At 37.8% G+C, this 17,431-nt stretch overlaps 1 long non-coding RNA gene across 1 annotated transcript; it reads right to left on the reverse strand.

The window, feature by feature from the left end:
- Positions 1–50: 50 nt before the first annotated feature.
- Positions 51–13,600, reverse strand: LOC122496568. Its single transcript, XR_006300862.1, has 3 exons — positions 13,337–13,600; positions 12,925–12,942; positions 51–227 (listed from the first exon to the last, which is right to left on the reverse strand). It is a non-coding gene; the product is annotated as an uncharacterized LOC122496568 (long non-coding RNA).
- Between the last annotated feature and the right edge of the window lie 3,831 nt (positions 13,601–17,431).

The raw sequence follows: 17,431 nt of genomic DNA on the forward strand, positions 1-17,431 counted from the left end.
TATACATGCGATGGTAAGGCCGGGCTTGCCCAATTAAGAAGACTGACAGATTATAATAACAGTAGTATGTTTATATACCAAGGGATGACACAGGGCTTTCTGATGAGTGATGTTTGGGCTGAAGCTTGCGATGATATCTCGTGGTTCATATTAAATCCCCTAGTTGTCCACACTCTCTTCCCAACCTCCGGAGTCTCCAGCACTGTCAATAATATTCACTGCTCATGCTGTAGTGAGAGAGAGAGACATTAACAAAAACCAGTTATGAGTTTTCAACCTTGGAAATGAAGAAGTTCTACCCTTGTCTGTTTTTAGCTGCCTCAAAAATATTTTCATGAGCTGGTGATAGGGTATCTGATTCCATAACTGCATAGCAGATTCAAAATAAGGGTTTATATCTATCAGTATTCTATTATACTCAGTAACTCTTAAACAGTTTTATAGTTAATAGTAAAATATCATTTCTCTCTTGTTTTCCATTCATTCAGGACCCTCAATGTATTAGCTGCTGTATCAAAACAGGAACCATAGGATAGACGGATAGTTACTTTTCTCTCTCAGTACTCCCATGTATAATGGAGAAATATGTCCTGGTATATCATGCTTTGTTTTTCTGTTTAAAGGAGTAGTAGTCTCTAAGTCTACCTCTTTATTGTCTAAGCCACACACATAGCCATAACTAGCCACCTACCACTCGATTATTTGCATAAAGTTTAGATTTTTGACCTTCTTGTATGTGTGCTTGCACAGATGCAAAAGCTAGAAAATAATTTTATAGAGGTGTAGTTTATTTGTGATTGGTAGCCATTAGAATTTTGCTTGGAAATACGGAACTTCAATCACAGGAAAAAAGTCTCACCTGTTAAACACAAAGCTTGCATTTGCATAGTTGTTTCAATTGGTTGAATACTATGATTATTGTTAGTTGCCTCAAATTCATTTAGGAGTTATGCAAGCTAAACTTTATAAGTGAATAATAATACTATTTCTGTACATACTGCAGTGCATCAAGACCTAGAGAGTTTCTTTTTATATAATGTCATTTATTGAGAGTTTAGCAGGCTGGGTGTTCATTAAGGACCAACACATGTGACTGGGAGATACAGGAAGTAGGAGTAGACAGAGGTAGAAGTCAAGTTAGGCTGTAGGCTGGTGACAGTCTTGGCCAGCCCTCCAGGGATCTCTGGAGCTAGGATGACCCTTCAGAGTTGTCTCAAGTTGGTATGAGTTGTCCAGTCCTTTATATACTAATATTAATCATTTGGCTGCATTGGAAGGGGCATGAACTTGAAACAAGGCAGCCCTCTGAAGCTGAGTCAGTCCCTAAAGTAGAAAACCACTGAAGGCCACCTGCCAGCAGTAGTTCCTGCAGCTGGGGTAACAGGTCCCTCACTTAAGGGGGATCTGAGCAAAACATTACTTTGTCCACCACACTAATACATTTATCAAAGACATCACTTTTGAATATACAAGGTAGGACTGTACCAATTTGTCAGAGGGATTCAAAATCTTTATTTTTAAACAAATAATAGACTTTCCTCATGGCTCAGATATTTAAAATTTGGAAAATAACATATAATTAGTAATTGGGAGTTGTTGGAGGAGGTCATCAAGAGGATTTGACTTCTGACTGACCCACAATCTGGACCTGGGCAGAGACTCCTCACCCCCTCCCCTGTCCTTGGAAGGTACATTCAGCCCACGATTCCCACAGTAAGAGCCAGTTTCAACGACACAACCTTAGAGGGTAACACACTGTTGGGTCCATCTGCTGAATATGTGATTTAACCTAGGCAATACCTCTGTAAACTTCTAAGATTCTGATGGGTAGGAGTGGAGATCTGATCATCTTGGGCTAAGATAAGCCATACCTGTAAATACCCTTGCTTATTAAGATTGCCACATGACAGGGCACCTGTGTGGCTCAGTTGGTTAAACGTCCGATTTCGGCTCAGTTCATGGTCTCATGGTTGGCAAGTTGGAGCCCCACATCGGACTCTGCTGACAGCTCAGAGCCTGGAGCCTGCTTCAGATTCTGTGTCTCTCTGCCCCTCCCCCTGCCTCTCTCTCAAAAATAAACATTAAAATTTAACAAAAAATAAAAATTAAAAAAAATATTGTCACCTGCTGTTCTGGAATGGCCTCCTTCTTCATTCTCTCCTTGCCCTCTGTCTATGGGGGCCAGTTTCAGATTTCATCCGGGAAGCTCCTGAGTTTACAAACCAACAGTACACTTTCTATTTAGGTATCTGGCTCCACACATTTTTTTTTTATATGAACTTATTAACTATGATCTCTTGTGCTGACATGTATTCATTCTCTAACATTTAAGACATGATTTTATCCACTGTCAGAGTCTGTATTTGTACTTTGTAATTTTGGAGGGGGAAAGAGCAGTTAAATATTCACTAGAAATGTATATTTTTCTATATAACAAAGCTACCTACTAGTGACTATTTCATGAGAAACTAATCTCAACCAACCTTATTAATACAAAAAACTGTGAGAAGATGTGCCTGAGGGTTAGAGAACTTGGTAGATTGGTTGAGAGGGATGTTTGAGACCACACCCTGGAATCTAGGTTCAGACTACCCCAGCTTACTCTCCATTGTCATCTATGCCATTTATCAGTAAATAGCTGGAATCCCTCAAAGAGGAATCACAGTTATAATGGAACCAGCATAGACTCCAGAAAGAGACAGGACACATGCTTAGATAACAGCGGAGGGAGAACAGGGGGTAGAAATGAATGTTTCAAGGAATATAAACAAAAAGCATAAGAGAAATGTTCACCTGAAGGAGATTAACCCTCAGGAAACAGCAAGATCAGATAAAAATTTCTCCAGAGGCACCTGGGTGGGTCAGTCAGTTAAGCGTCTGACTCCTGATTTCAGCTCAGGCCATGATCTCACCATCTTGGGATTGAGCCCCGCAAGGCATGGAGCCTGCTTAAGATTCTCTCTCTCTCTCTGCCCCTCCCCTGCTCATATGCTCTCTCTCTCTCTCTCTCAAAATAAATAAACATTAAAAAAGTTCTCCAACATTCTAAAAAATTAAAGATTATATGATCTAACAAAAAAAATTTTTTGAAGCAATACAAGGATTTAAAGAAGAAACAACATGACCAGAAATGAAAGGGACCCTGGCAGAGTTTCAGGGCTTGGGGAAGGAAGTCATTAAGGCATTCAAGAGGTAAAAGAATAGGAAATGAGACTAAACACAACTGAAACCCTGTGACAGACAGAACTTAGCTACTAAAAAAAAAAAAAAAAAGTATAAAACCAATCATAGGAAAATTATATGGAAGTCAAACAAAGGAGATCCAACACATGTACACATACAGGCTTGCACCAGCTTGCAAGAGCTCCTAATTTCATTTATAGTAACAACACTGATAGCTTGAAATCCACCATCATGGGAGTTTTTACTGCACATAAATTGATAAACAGTACAAATCAAAGGTTTTTTTTTACTTGTTTTCATTTACTAGCATATAAACCACTTTTTACAACCTATGCTATGAAAAACCAGAAAACGAAAAGCAGAATAAAATGAAATAGAAAAATTAATCAAAGATATAATAGAAGCTAATTTCCTGGAATAAGGAGTCTTAAGTCTTCTGAACAAAAGGATACATTTGAAATGTACTCTGATGAAGTTATAGAATTTCAAAGACAAGTAATCCGTGGTGCATCCAGGCATAAAAGACAATTTACATACAAGGAAGAGAAAAGTCTTTAGATTGCTTCACAGCATCATACAGTGCCTGGGGGAATGTTCTGAGAAAAAGAAACAGTGACCCAAGGGTGTCTATTTTGCCTAGCCAGGCTATTCTTCAGCTTTTCAAGTCAGTAGTTAATTGTTCTCAATGGATCAAGATATATAGTGCATGTAAACCTTTAAACAAAATTCTTTTTGATCATGAAATTCACCCAAGAGATAAATTAAAAAAAAAAAACAGGGGCGCCTGGGTGGCGCAGTCGGTTAAGCGTCCGACTTCAGCCAGGTCACGATCTCGCGGTCGGCGAGTTCGAGCCCCGCGTCGGGCTCTGGGCTGATGGCTCGGAGCCTGGAGCCTGTTTCCGATTCTGTGTCTCCCTCTCTCTCTGCCCCTCCCCCGTTCATGCTCTGTCTCTCTCTGTCTCAAAAATAAATAAATATTAAAAAAAAAAATTAAAAAAAAAAAAAAAAAAAAAAAAAAACAGATCTAAATCTAAAGGGACGTCTGAGTGACTCAGTTGGTGAAGCACCTCACTCTTGCTCTCAGCTCAGGTCTTGATCTCAGGGTCTGGCCCCAGTGCTCCGCGCTGGGTGTGAAGCCTACTTAAAAATGAAAAAGTAAAAAATCTCAAGAATGGTGGAGCTATGGTCAAATGTGATAATAATCATTATACTATTTTTAAATAAATTTGAGACTAAAAATTATGTGTTTGGGAGCTTTAAAATAGAACATAAATATTGTAAACCTTGACCATATTAATATTTTTGTGAAATTTACTAAATTCTGAAGGTAGAAAGGAGTTATGAGGAGGTTTAAGTACAATAGTTTCCTCATTTTCCTTGGCAAGAAGTCAATGGATATTATTCATGTTGAAGTGTATAGTTATATATGCTTCATATATACTTTTTTAGTCTTTTTTTCTTATCTTTAAAGGAATAGCTTAGAAAATTTCTCTTATGAAAATAACATTTTTCTGTGAAATTAACATTTTTTTTCTGACATTTAGAAAACACTGCAGGAACATCTTAGCTTTTTTCCTTTTATTTTTAAATTTAATTTTAGTAAGATTAAATATAATTTAGTTTTAAAATTACACGTATGGTACCACCCATATATGAAAAATCATGCCTTTTAGTTTATTTTAATTATAACCTTACACTTCTATTTCTCTCTCTATAGGAAGATTTGTGGAATATTATAAATCAAGGAATATTTCTGATAGAAAGATTGGTTGATTGTTTACTGTCTTTTTTACATTTTTTAGAATTGCTTGAATTTTTTTTCCTTTTTTTAAAAAAAATTATTTTAGAGAGCAAACACTCAAGCAGGGTCGAGGGAGAGATAGAAAGAGATTGAGAATGAGATCCCAAGAAGGCTCCCTGCTCAGCACGAAGTCCAACTCAGGACTCAATCTCGCAATCCCGGAATCATGACCTGAGCTGAAATCAAGAGTCCGATGGTCAGCTGACTGAGCCACCCAGGCACCCCAGAATTGCTTGAAATTTTTAATAATGAATGTATGTATTTCAAAAATAAGTCATCATTCTTTTCAAAAAATTTCAAAATATAATACCTTTTGTGATACAGTAAAACATTACAGAATATACAAATTGAATGAAAATAGATATTTAAAATCAACCTGGATTAAAATGATTCATTTAGACAAAAGCAAAGAGAGAACACAAATCACCAGTATCATGAATGAAAGAAGAGATATAACTACAGATTCTACAACCATTAAAAGGATAATAAACAAATGCTTTGAACATCTTTATGTTCATAAATTCAACAACTTAAAAGAAATGGACAATATCTCAGAACCACACACTACCAAAAACTCAACTAAGATGAAATACATAATCAGAATAGTTTTCAAAAAAATCAATATTTTATGAATATAACCATTAACAAAAATTGAATTCATAATTAAAAAGCTCTCCTGAAAGAAATCTCCAGATCCAGATGGTTTCATTGGAGAAACTACCAAATATAAGAGAAGAGTTAACACCTCTTTCACACAAACTCCTTTAGAAAATAGAAGAGTAGAAAGCAATCCCTAACTTATTTTATGAAACCAGTGTTACCCTGGTATGAAAACTATGCTAAAATTTATCCTAAATTTCATATGGAATCTCAGAGGACCCAAACAGTCAAAACAATCTTTAAAAAGAAGAACAAAGCTGGAGGACTCACACTTCCTGATTTCAAAACTTCCTACAAAGTTGCAGTAACCAAAAGAGTGTGGTACTGGCATAAAGACCGATATAAAGACCAATGGAATAGAATAGAGAACCTGGAAATAAACCCTCACATATATGGTCAAATGATTTTTGACATAGATGCCAAGATCATTTAAGGGGGGAAAGAACAGTCTTTTCAAATGGTGTTGGGGAAACTGGATATCTACTTACAAAGAATCAAGTTGGATGCTTACCTTCCACCATATACAGAAATTAAATTAAAATGGGTCAAAAAGGTAAATATAAGAGCTAAAAGCTATAAAACTTTTACAAGACAACATAGGAATACCTGAGTAGATATATGTCCAAAAAAGATATACAATGGCCAATAAGTACATGAAAAGAAGCTCATTATCTCAGTCAGGGAAATGCAAATCAAAACCTGAGTGAGATGCTATCTCACACCCATTAGGATGGCAATAAATAAATAAATAAATAATTTCATGTGTGTATAAAAAATACAGAGAACATATGTTGGCAAGGACATGGAGAAATTGGGAACCTTGTGCACTGCCGATGGAAATATAAAATGGTTCAGCCACTGTGGAAAATAGTATGGCAGTTCTTAAGAAAATTGAACATAGAATTACCACAGAATCCTGCAATTCCACTTCTGGATCTACACCCAAATAATTGAAAACAGGGACTTAAACAGATATTTTTACATCAATAATCACAACAGCATGGCTTATAGTCAAGAGGTGAAAAACAAAACATCCACTGACAGATGAATGGAAAAACTAATATGATATATACTCACAATAGAATATTTTCTTTTGAAAAGGAATGAAATGTGGATACATGCATGCTACAATATGGATGAACTTTGAAGACATTATGCAAATGTTGAATGAAGACATTTGACACAAAAGGACAAATAGTGTGTGGTTCCACTTAAATGAGGTATATACAACAGCTAAATTCACAGAGACAGAAAGTAGAATAGTATTTAGCAGAGCTAAGGTAAGGAATGGGACAGGTAGTTATTCCTGTGTGGGGTAAGAAAAAAGTTCCAGATGTGGATACTGGTAATGGATGCAAAAGAAGATAAGTATACTTAATGCCACTGAACTGCACACTTAAAAATGATTAAACTGGTTTTATGTTGTGTATATTTTACCACAATAAAAACAAAATAAAACAAAGCAGATGACCTAATTATGTTTGCATCTTTAAAACACCATTTTCCCCAGGCACCTGGGTGGGTCAGTTGGTTAAGCATCTGACTATGGCTCGGGTCATGATCTCACGGTTGATGAGTTCCAGTCCCACGTCAGGCTCTGTGCTGAGAGCTCAGAGCCTAGAGCCTGCTTCGGATTCTATGTCTCCCTCTCTCTGTGCCCATCCCCTACTCACACACTGTCTCTCTCTCTCAAAAATAAATAAGCATAATAATTTTTTAAACAATAAAATAAAATAATAAAATAAAATAAAATAAAATATAATATAATAAATAAAATAAAATATGGTTCTCCCAGCAATGCCTTGGAATAGAGCCAGACTCTGTAGGGAGCTATTTGTGTAGCTTCTGAGAGGAATTATCAAAGGCTCAAAAACGGCAGTGGAAGTAGGAGAGGGAAAAAAGGAAAGAGATTAAATAAACACTAAAAAGATAGAAGCAGAAGGATGTTGTATCCAAATGGATGTAGGTGATATGGGGTAAAAAGGAATCAAAATGATTTCCAGGCAATTGACTGGGATAACTTCCTGGATGGTGGTGCTATTGGCTGAGATAGTGCAAAACAAAGAATGGGTTTGGAGTGGAGGCCATGTGGCTCAACTTTTTTAATGGATTGAGATTGAAAGGGCTGAGAACCCTCCAGGACTCATATCAAGAGGTCAGTAAGAAGAGCAAATATGAGGCTCAGAAAGGAAGGATGGATGGCATACCATTTGGGGTGTCAATTCAATGCCAGATCTCAACACAATACAGTTGAGAACACTATATTGAGTGGGAGTGGTCAAAGAATGGAACTCAGGCAAACACCACTGTGAAAGCAGTAGATGGACCAAGTGGCTACAAAAGAAGATGAGTAACTGGAGAGATGATATGAGGAAGAGCAGGAACAGTGCTGGAGAAGACAAATGGAGCATGATTCCATGAGGACAGAGGCATCTACACTGACAAATACTCATAGAGGTCCTTTTTTTTCTGGCCTGAAGGAAACAGAAATGAAAATATTTTGATATCTGCACATGAAATACATGAACAGCAACAGAAGAGTCCAGAAATAAACACAAATCTATATGAGAATTTCATTTATAATAATGGTGGCATTATAAGTCAGTGGAGAAAAGATGGATTTTTATTGGTGAAAAAGTACAGCTGAAGTTCTGTGGGATTGAGCTGTAAGTGCCAGTGGCCTTAAGCAACAGTAAATTACTCTGCTCAATTTAGTGAGCGCTATCCTCTTTCTGAAAGGGAAACCCGTGTACCTTTAAGGTCATGGATTTCAGCAAAATTTGTATAAAATCCCTTTGAATGATTTAGGTTGAATTTCGCTCCAGAACAAGCTTAAGAATTCTAAACGAGACGCCAGATTTTGAAAATTAAAATATTCACTGCTTATATATTATATATACTCAGAAAGTAGAAGGCTTGCCAGCCAAGCAATTAAGGGCTTTGCTTGTGTAAATTGCTCATACACAAGTGTGCATAATTGCTTCTATCTTGCTAAAATCCCAGCATGCCGATGAATATCAACGCCACTTTTTTTCTGTAAGACAAACATCATCATCAACAACCACAATGTAAAGACTATCCCTTAATGCCTTTATAAGCCATTGTTTAATATTGAGGTTGAAGGGTGGAAAATAGCGTACAACCTCATCCACCAGCAGCATGTCTACGACAACTTAGTCATGGTCCCTGAGCCATGCCTGGGTGCTGAAAGATTACAGCTCCCTGTCATTTAGCAAAGCTGTCAGCGTGGAGAGCAGCATGGATTCTTTTGGAGGGATTATTGGCCACCTCTCTTTGCTTTGCAGTGACCTAGTGGTCTAGACAGGATCAGAGAGTAGATCAGAGATTTGAAGGAGGTACCACATGCTAATACCAAAAACAAAACAAACAAACAAACAAACAAGCAGGTTCTTTGCCCCTTAAAACCACCCCACCTTCATTTTAACTTGCTTTTTTATTTAAAATACATCCTCACTGATGCCACATAAAGCTTCAGTTGCCTCTAGGAGGGGAATTTAATAGGCTTTCCTTTTTCTGGAAAACCTGACTGTCTTGTAAGGATCTAGGAGGGATTTATTCAGAGCAAACAGATGAGAGAGCGTTGCAGCTTCTTTTCAGTATCTGGTATTGTGAGTTAAAGGAAAAGCTATTGCCAAGATCAAAGTCAGCACCATGTGACTGTCTATGCCAGATAAACTGTAGGGGGAAATCTATTATTACCATGACAGGGACAAGCTTTTATTTTCATGAGAAGGACCACTAATATAACATTAGAAAAATTTCTAAGGATAATGAGGGCATTCATTTCGTTTTAAGAACAATATGACTAATACACAAGTAAATTTTAAATGTATGAGAGAGGGTGATAGCGAGAAAAGATAAGGGGGGGCAGGGGAAGCTTAAAGCAAAATGGACAAGTATGAGCCTCAGTAATATTTAACAGCTGTTTGACCTTGGGTATGTCACTGAAGCTTTCTAAACCAGTTTCCTTACCTGCAAAACACAGAACTCACAGATGTGAGTTCTGCTTCCCTCATGGAGTTGTCATGAGTAGCAAAGAAAGATACTTGAGACAGGAGTGATGCCCAACAAGCAAAGGACTTAGACCTGGTCCAGTCTTTACTCAAGGGTTTTGAATGAATTTCTAAAAGAATAATGATCAAATTTCTGTGCATCAAAATCATCAAGGAAGTTTATTTAAAATAAAAGTGTTGAGGTGCCTGGGTGGCTCAGTCGGTTTAGCATATAACTTTTTTTTTTTAATGCTTATTCATTTTGAGAGAGAGATAGGGAGCCAGTGGGGAAGGGGCAGAGAGAGAAAGACAGGATTGCAAACAACTCCTGGGCTCAAACCCATGAATCGTGAGATCATGACCTAAGCGGAAATCAAGAGTCAGACACTCAATCTACTGAGTCACCCAGGTGCCCCAAGCACCTGGTTCTTGATTTCTGCTCAGGTAATGATCTCACAATCCTGTGATCCAGCTCCATATCAGCTCTGCACTGGGTGTGGAGCCTGCTTAAGATTCTCTCTCTCCCTCTCCCTCTGCCTCACTCCCACTCTCCTGCACTCTCTCTCTCTCTCTCTCACTCTCTCTCTCAAAAACAAAAATTAAATGAAATGAAAGGGAATGAAAAACAAAACAAAACAAAACAAAACAAAACAAAACTGTCTGGTTTTATTCCATATCTACCAATTCAGAGTGAAACATGGGTCTCTACAGGCCCCTGAGTGATTGGTTATAAAGCACAAATGTGATGGAGTGGATGCATGATGTGCCATCCAGCTCCCCATTCAAGGAAGCCCCCGGAAGTATGGTTGGCAGATGATTTTCAATACTAAGCACGTTCAGGGATGGGCTCAACTACAGAGAGGTCACAGTCCCCGTTAGGCTGCCCACTTGCAATGACAGACCAATGTGGAGATATCAAGACCTGAACAACTCTGATGGGCCACTCTAGCTTTAGAGCTCCCTCTGGGGTTGGCCAGGGCTACTGTTGGGTCTCCATTACTCTCACCTTGTTTCTCTGCCCACTCTTGCTTCCCTCCTTTCTGTCCTTACATATTATCTCCTTAATACACATCCCAAACACTAATCTCTGTCTCAGAGTCTGAGTCTGCTTCTTGGAGAAACCAACCTGTGACATTGGGGTATCATGGATCTAAAATGAGAGCTAATGACATTCTTTCTCATCCTAAAAGCCTTCCTAGTCCTCTTTGCCTACAAATTTCATTTCATGGAAGTTAAGGCCTTTCATGATTTAGTACCAATCTTTCTTTACTGCCCCATTTGTCCATATGCATTTCTTAATCCTTAGACCAACAAGAACAGACTGGTTTCTTTTCAACTGAGCATTTTCACAATAGAATCTGTTAAATGTTCCCCAGACATAAGCTGCTTACTCTTTCTTTTTAAATTGGAATCTACTGGCCCATAAAAGTGCCTTTTCAGGTGCTACCTGATTCCATAGGTTCTTTCTTGATTCCCCAGTCTCACTCCTGCCTCATCCCCTTGCTGGGAGGTGTGTTATGTGTATGCTCTGCTCATCAACTGACCTCCTTGGAAACAGCAATCCTTTGTTTTCCAGCATTTCATTTTCCCACATCAATTAACCTGGTGCCTTGGTCATAGATACACAAAGCATTTGTTGGATTAGTCAATGGTATTGAAACAGTAACTTACTGACTTGTACTGCTAGAAGAATCCCATAGACTATATCATTGAAGATCTTGCCCCCCTTTATTGCAAAGATAAGGCAGATAAAGTTTAGAGGGTTTGCCTGAAGTCATATAATTAATAAACCATAATGGAACCATAATTCAGATCTACTACACATATATATCAATACTTAATTTTAAAATGAAAAACATACTAAGTAAACATTTGAAAACCCATTTTTGGTAATTTTTAACAGATTATACAATCAATTAATTTCCCACACACATGAGTATCTGAAACAAAAATTTGTTTGTAATTTAGTTATTTTGACCACTTCAAACACATTGAAGAATAGTCAAAACATGAAATACAATATTTTCTTTTGCAAAATTACTACACATACCTACTTATACATATTCTGAAACTCAACCTCATGTATTTAATTCACTTCCTCATTATCTCTATATCTACTTCAATAATTCTTAGATTTAGAGTTACTCTTGTATTTGGTATTCAATGGTTTTCTAATGTTATTTTGGTAGCTTCCCAGAGTTTCAGTAATCTTACATGAACATGGAAAAGAAGTATTTATTTTCTCAAACAAGCTCTAACTATGGTTATGGACTATTTTTTTTTTAATGTTTGGAGTACAATATGCATACATATGTACAAACTAAACATACCCATATGATCAGTTCCCACAGCAAGAAAGATAACATTACTAATGAGCAGAAGGAGTTAATGAAGCAGGTCTGTTTTATTCAGTTCTTGTTTATCTCTAAAGCCATGGTAATGACCTTTGGTCAACTCTGGAGACTAAATTCCTGGAATGTTCACATACTGACTAGGTAAAGATATTAGTCTACATGCCCAAAGCATTCAGTCAGGATGAACCAGATTACCAGCATGTTTAAAGTAAACATCAAGGATCATGATGTGCACCCAGGGCCTGGTTTGGGGTTTACACCATTTGGCAGAGATGTGACCAATTCTATTTAAGAACTTTGCACTCCAAGATACAAGTCAACTTTCCTAGGCATGAGAATCTCACACATGTCTTTGCAATTCCCAACTGGAAAAGAAGATGCACCTATGCATTCCCTACAGGGGGCATACAAGAAAGTGTGCATTTGACCTCTTCTAGCCTTTGCCTATACAGTAAAACCTTGGTTTGCATAATTCATTCTGGAAACATGCTTGTAATTCAAAACACTTGTATATCAAAGCAAATTTCTCCATTAGAAATAATGGAAACTCAGGGGCGCTGGGTGGCTCAGTCGGTTGAGCGTCTGACTTCAGTTCAGGTTATGATCTCACTGTTCGTGAGTTAAAGCACCGGGTTGGGCTCTGTGCTGACAGCTCGGAGCCTGTTTCACATTCTGTGTCTCCCTCTTTCTCTGCCCCTCCCCCACTCATGATCTCTCTCTCTCTCTCTCTCTCTCTGTCAAAAACAAATAAACATTTTTTAAAAAAATAAAAAGAAATAATGGAAACTCAGATGATTCGTTCCACAATCCAAAAATATTCATATAAAAATGATGACAATTACTGTAATATAATACAAAATAATAAAGAAAATATAAAATATAAAGAAAAATAAACAAATTAACCTGCACTTACCTTTGAAAACCTTCATGGCTGGTGTGAGGGAGACAAAAGAGAAGAGGGTTATTATGTAGGACGACTTTCACTATCACTAACGGAATCACTGCTATCTATTGGCTCAAAGGAATCTTTTTCTTTTCATGCAGATTTAACAAGGTATCTATCCAATGACACTTGTTTTTGCCTCCTTTTGAGGATTTCACAGTAATGTGGCATTGCATTGTTCGACAGATTCATTGCTCACACTGCTACAGCCTTATTCGGGTGGTGCTTTTCCACAAAGTTTGCACTTGTTTCCCACATTTTACACATCTCCCTAATCTCATTTGAAGTGAGGGATTCCTCTGCCTCTTTCTCCCCCTCCTCTGCAGATGAGATGCAGATGTGGACTTCTTATAAAATCTTGCAATTTCAGCCACTTGCATACCTCGTTCGTACTTCTTGATGATTCCCTTCTTAACGTCCACTGTAATCATCTCCTTCTTACCGCCTTTCTTTTCAACCTTTTTCCGCATGGAGGCCATTGTACATGCTCACATGGATGTTGACTACAGTGAAGTATTAATAAACTCTTGTCATATGCTGCATTTAATGTAACTGGCAATAAGGCAGAAGAGGAAAGGGTCTCTATCTGCAGACAGCCTGACCTAGAATGAAGCAAAGAATTCCTAAGGTTACTCTTGTAAGGAAAAGCAAAAAATGTCCATAGGTGCTTTGAAGTGACAAAAAATACACTGGTGCCAGTTGTGGGCACCTTCCAGTGTTCTGAAAATCACTGATTTCTGCCAAACACCGCGGTCTGAGACCAAGCATCTGAGCATGGGAGATGATCACCCACAATCCTGCAGCAAGAGAGAGAGAGAGAGGGAGGGAGGGAGAGAGAGAGAGAGAGAAGAACAATTGGCTCAGTTGTGATCATGTGACATTCAGCCTCATATACTATTCGTATTACAAGACATCACTCATTTATCAAGTTAAAATTTATTAGAAATGTTTGCTCATCGGGGCGCCTGGGTGGCGCAGTCGGTTAAGCGTCCGACTTCAGCCAGGTCACGATCTCTCGGTCCGTGAGTTCGAGCCCCGCGTCGGGCTCTGGGCTGATGGCTCAGAGCCTGGAGCCTGTTTCCGATTCTGTGTCTCCCTCTCTCTCTGCCCCTCCCCCGTTCATGCTCTGTCTCTCTCTGTCCCAAAAATAAAAAAATAAACGTTGAAAAAAAAAAAAAGAAATGTTTGCTCATCTTGTGGAACACATGCAGAACAAGTTACTTACAATCCTAGGTTTTACTGTGTATATAATTTTTCTGTTATTCCTTCACTGTATCCTTTGCTGGAATAAATCTTAAGCCATGACACTAACTTTATGCTGAATCATATTAGTCCTTCCAGTAGATTTCCAAACTAGCAGATGGTCTTGGGAACACTGAGACAACTAACACCTCAGAAGTCCCTCTCTTGCCCCTTAAATTCAGTATGTCCCCCAAGAATAACTACCATACCAACTTTTAATAGCATAAGGTAATATTGCCTGTTTTTGAACTATGTATGTTTGGTATCATACAGTCTGTATTCTTTTATATCTGGCTTCTTTCATCCAAATATTCTGTTTGTGAGACTCATGCATGTAGTGTTTGCAATTATAGTTCACTCATTTTGATTGCTGTAGAATGATAATCCATTGACTATACCACAACCTATGTTTTCATGCCTCAGTAGATAGACATTTGGGTTGTTCTAAATTTGGGGTTATTATCAGTATTGTTGCTATTTGTATTTTGATACATGCCTTTTGTGAACATGTGTGTGCACTTCAGTTAGTTATATATGCAGGGGTGGAGATGTTGCATCATCGGGAATGTGTGTGTTGAGCTTCGGTAAATATCGCCAGAGAACTTTTCCAAACCGGTTGTACCAATTTCTCCATCCAGCAGCAGTGTATTAGAATCCCAACTGCTCCACATCTTCACCAATACTTGGCATTGTCTCTCTTTACACTTTAAACCAATCTAGTGAGAAGATATGGTATGGCATAATGGTTTTAATTTGCATCAATCTTGTGACTAATAGAGTTGAGCACATTGTCACATGTTTATTAACCAATTAGATATAACACATGAAGAACTTCCTCACTATTTTTTTTTTCTGTGGGGTTGTGCTTTTATATTTGATCTATAATATTCTGCATACTCTGGATTGGAGTCCTTCATTGGCTATGTATTGCTAATATGTATCTTCTGTGACTCTGTGGTATGCCCTTCTATCCCTAGTAGAGTATTTGATCAACTGATCTGCTAACTTTACTCCAATTCCCTCTCTACCACATTTTTACTCGACAAATATTTATTAATTAACTGCTATGTATTTGGGCACTTTGTAGATATTGGGGGGAAATAATAAGCGTAATGATTCCTGTTTACACTCTTCTGAAAGAAATTAATGTAGCTTGCTTTCACCCTGAGCCAATTCATCTGAATTATTTAAAGGATATGGGAATATACTCTACCCAGTGTTTTAGGGTTCTATTTTCCAAGCACATTTTTTTTTTTACTAATCAGTCTTTTTTTTAAGGTTGTTGTAAAGCCTTGCTCTGTTCTCCCACTGAGGACTGAAAAAGAAAGAAAGACGAAAGATACTCCAGGTCTACTTTGCAATTTATGTCATGTCCCTGTTTATTTCATTCCCTTGGCCATAAATGTTTTTACAGCCACTCACACAATATGCAAATATTATGTCTTTGCTCCAGCACCTTAGAAGCAGACCCTGAGATAAGGATGTATGTGCAATCGTTTATTTAGGATGTGAACCCAGAAAACACTGGTAGAAGAGTAGAGGCAGAGAAAAGCAGGCAGCCAATAAAGGGTATGCTATCAAGCAGGTTACTGCTCTGGATAACCAGATCTTAATCCTGGTGGCATAGAACAAATGCCTTTGAGTGAATCTACCTGGTAGGACAAAGCACCTGGTATATTTATAAATGGTCTCCTCTGAGTTGGGGCTATGTGTGTTAATTTTCCCAACAAATCCAGCCTGTCCATCCTCAGAAAGAGAAAGAGACAGTTCTGTTGCTAGATCAAGCACTCAGAAAAAAAAAAGCACAGGTATTGGCAGTTGGAAGTCAGATTTTTTGGTGCTGAGTTATAGAAGTTCAATTTCATTAGCTGGAATACTAAAGAGGAACTTGAAAAATAAAATAAATCATAAAGGATAAAATAATTATGCACAAAATTTCATTTTCTTTTCGTCTTTTCTTCATTTGAAAAGATATTGACTACATAATGCTTTTTCTTAAAAATTTCATTGCAATTATACATATCAGTACTTGGATCTTAGTTGGAAATGGCATCTGCTAGAATCTTTTATTAGTAGGACAGTCTCCACTTACACACACACACACACATATATATATATATATATATATATATATATATATATATATAAAATAGGCTATGAGTGAAAGCACCAAAATAATAAGGATATAAAAATAACAATTTATTTTGACCTCACATCCAAGATGTCTGATCCAAGAAGTCAGTCCATCCAGGGTTAAAGTGGTGCTCAATGATGTGAGAGACCTGAGCTATTGTTATCTTGCTGCCCTGTTGAGCATGGCTTCTACTCTCAAAGTCATCTTACTGTCTACATGGCAGCTGCCACTCCAGTTACCCCAGTCTCTTACTGCTGCCTAAAGAAATGGGAAGTATTATGGAAGAGATGCAATGCACTTCCTAGAAGTTGCACATCCTACCTCTGCTTAGATCCCATTGCCAAGAACTTGGCCATATGACCAGAACTAGTTGCAAGGGAGGCTGGGAAAAGGATCTTTATTCCAAGTGGCCACATGCCCAGCTGAAATGGAAGCTTTACTACTGAAGAAATGGGGAAAGAGATATTTGGGACAACTCTCACTCTCTCCTCACAAATTCAAAAATAGGAAATGTGAATTTTTAAAAATTTAAAACATAAGTAACTTCTACCAGAAAGTTTCAGCTTAAAGCAGTGATTATTTACGCTTAAGAGAAAACCAGTATTTTCCTTAGACCCTTCTGAATTTATACTTAGGTCAAAATCTTATCAACTTAAAAAAATATATATGTAAATCAAAATATAGTATTCAAACAGGATGGACCTATTCCAAGGAGAGAGGGGGTGGGTGGTGGGTGTGGGTGTGTAAATTAGGATCCTACAAGGAGTCCTTTACTTTTTTTTTAGTTTATTTATTTATTTATTTTGAGAGACAGAAGAGAGTGCAAGTGGGGGAGGGACAGAGAGAGAGAGAGAGAGGAAGAATCCCAAGCAGGATCTGCACTGTTAGCGTAGAGCCCAATGCGGGACTTGAACTCAGGAACTGTGAGATCATGTCCTGAGCAAAAATCAAGAGTCAGCCTCTTAATGGAATGACCCACCCAGGCACCCATGGAGTCCTTTCTTTTTGATACCGGCAATGTTACAAAAACGGTCACACAAAATCCATGTGAAAAAGAGATGACGTAAGTACAATGAGCATATGGGGGAAATTTTTCAAACA

The sequence above is a fragment of the Prionailurus bengalensis genome, chromosome A3 (assembly GCF_016509475.1).
Source record: "Prionailurus bengalensis isolate Pbe53 chromosome A3, Fcat_Pben_1.1_paternal_pri, whole genome shotgun sequence".
NCBI classification, from domain to species: Eukaryota; Metazoa; Chordata; class Mammalia; order Carnivora; family Felidae; genus Prionailurus; species Prionailurus bengalensis.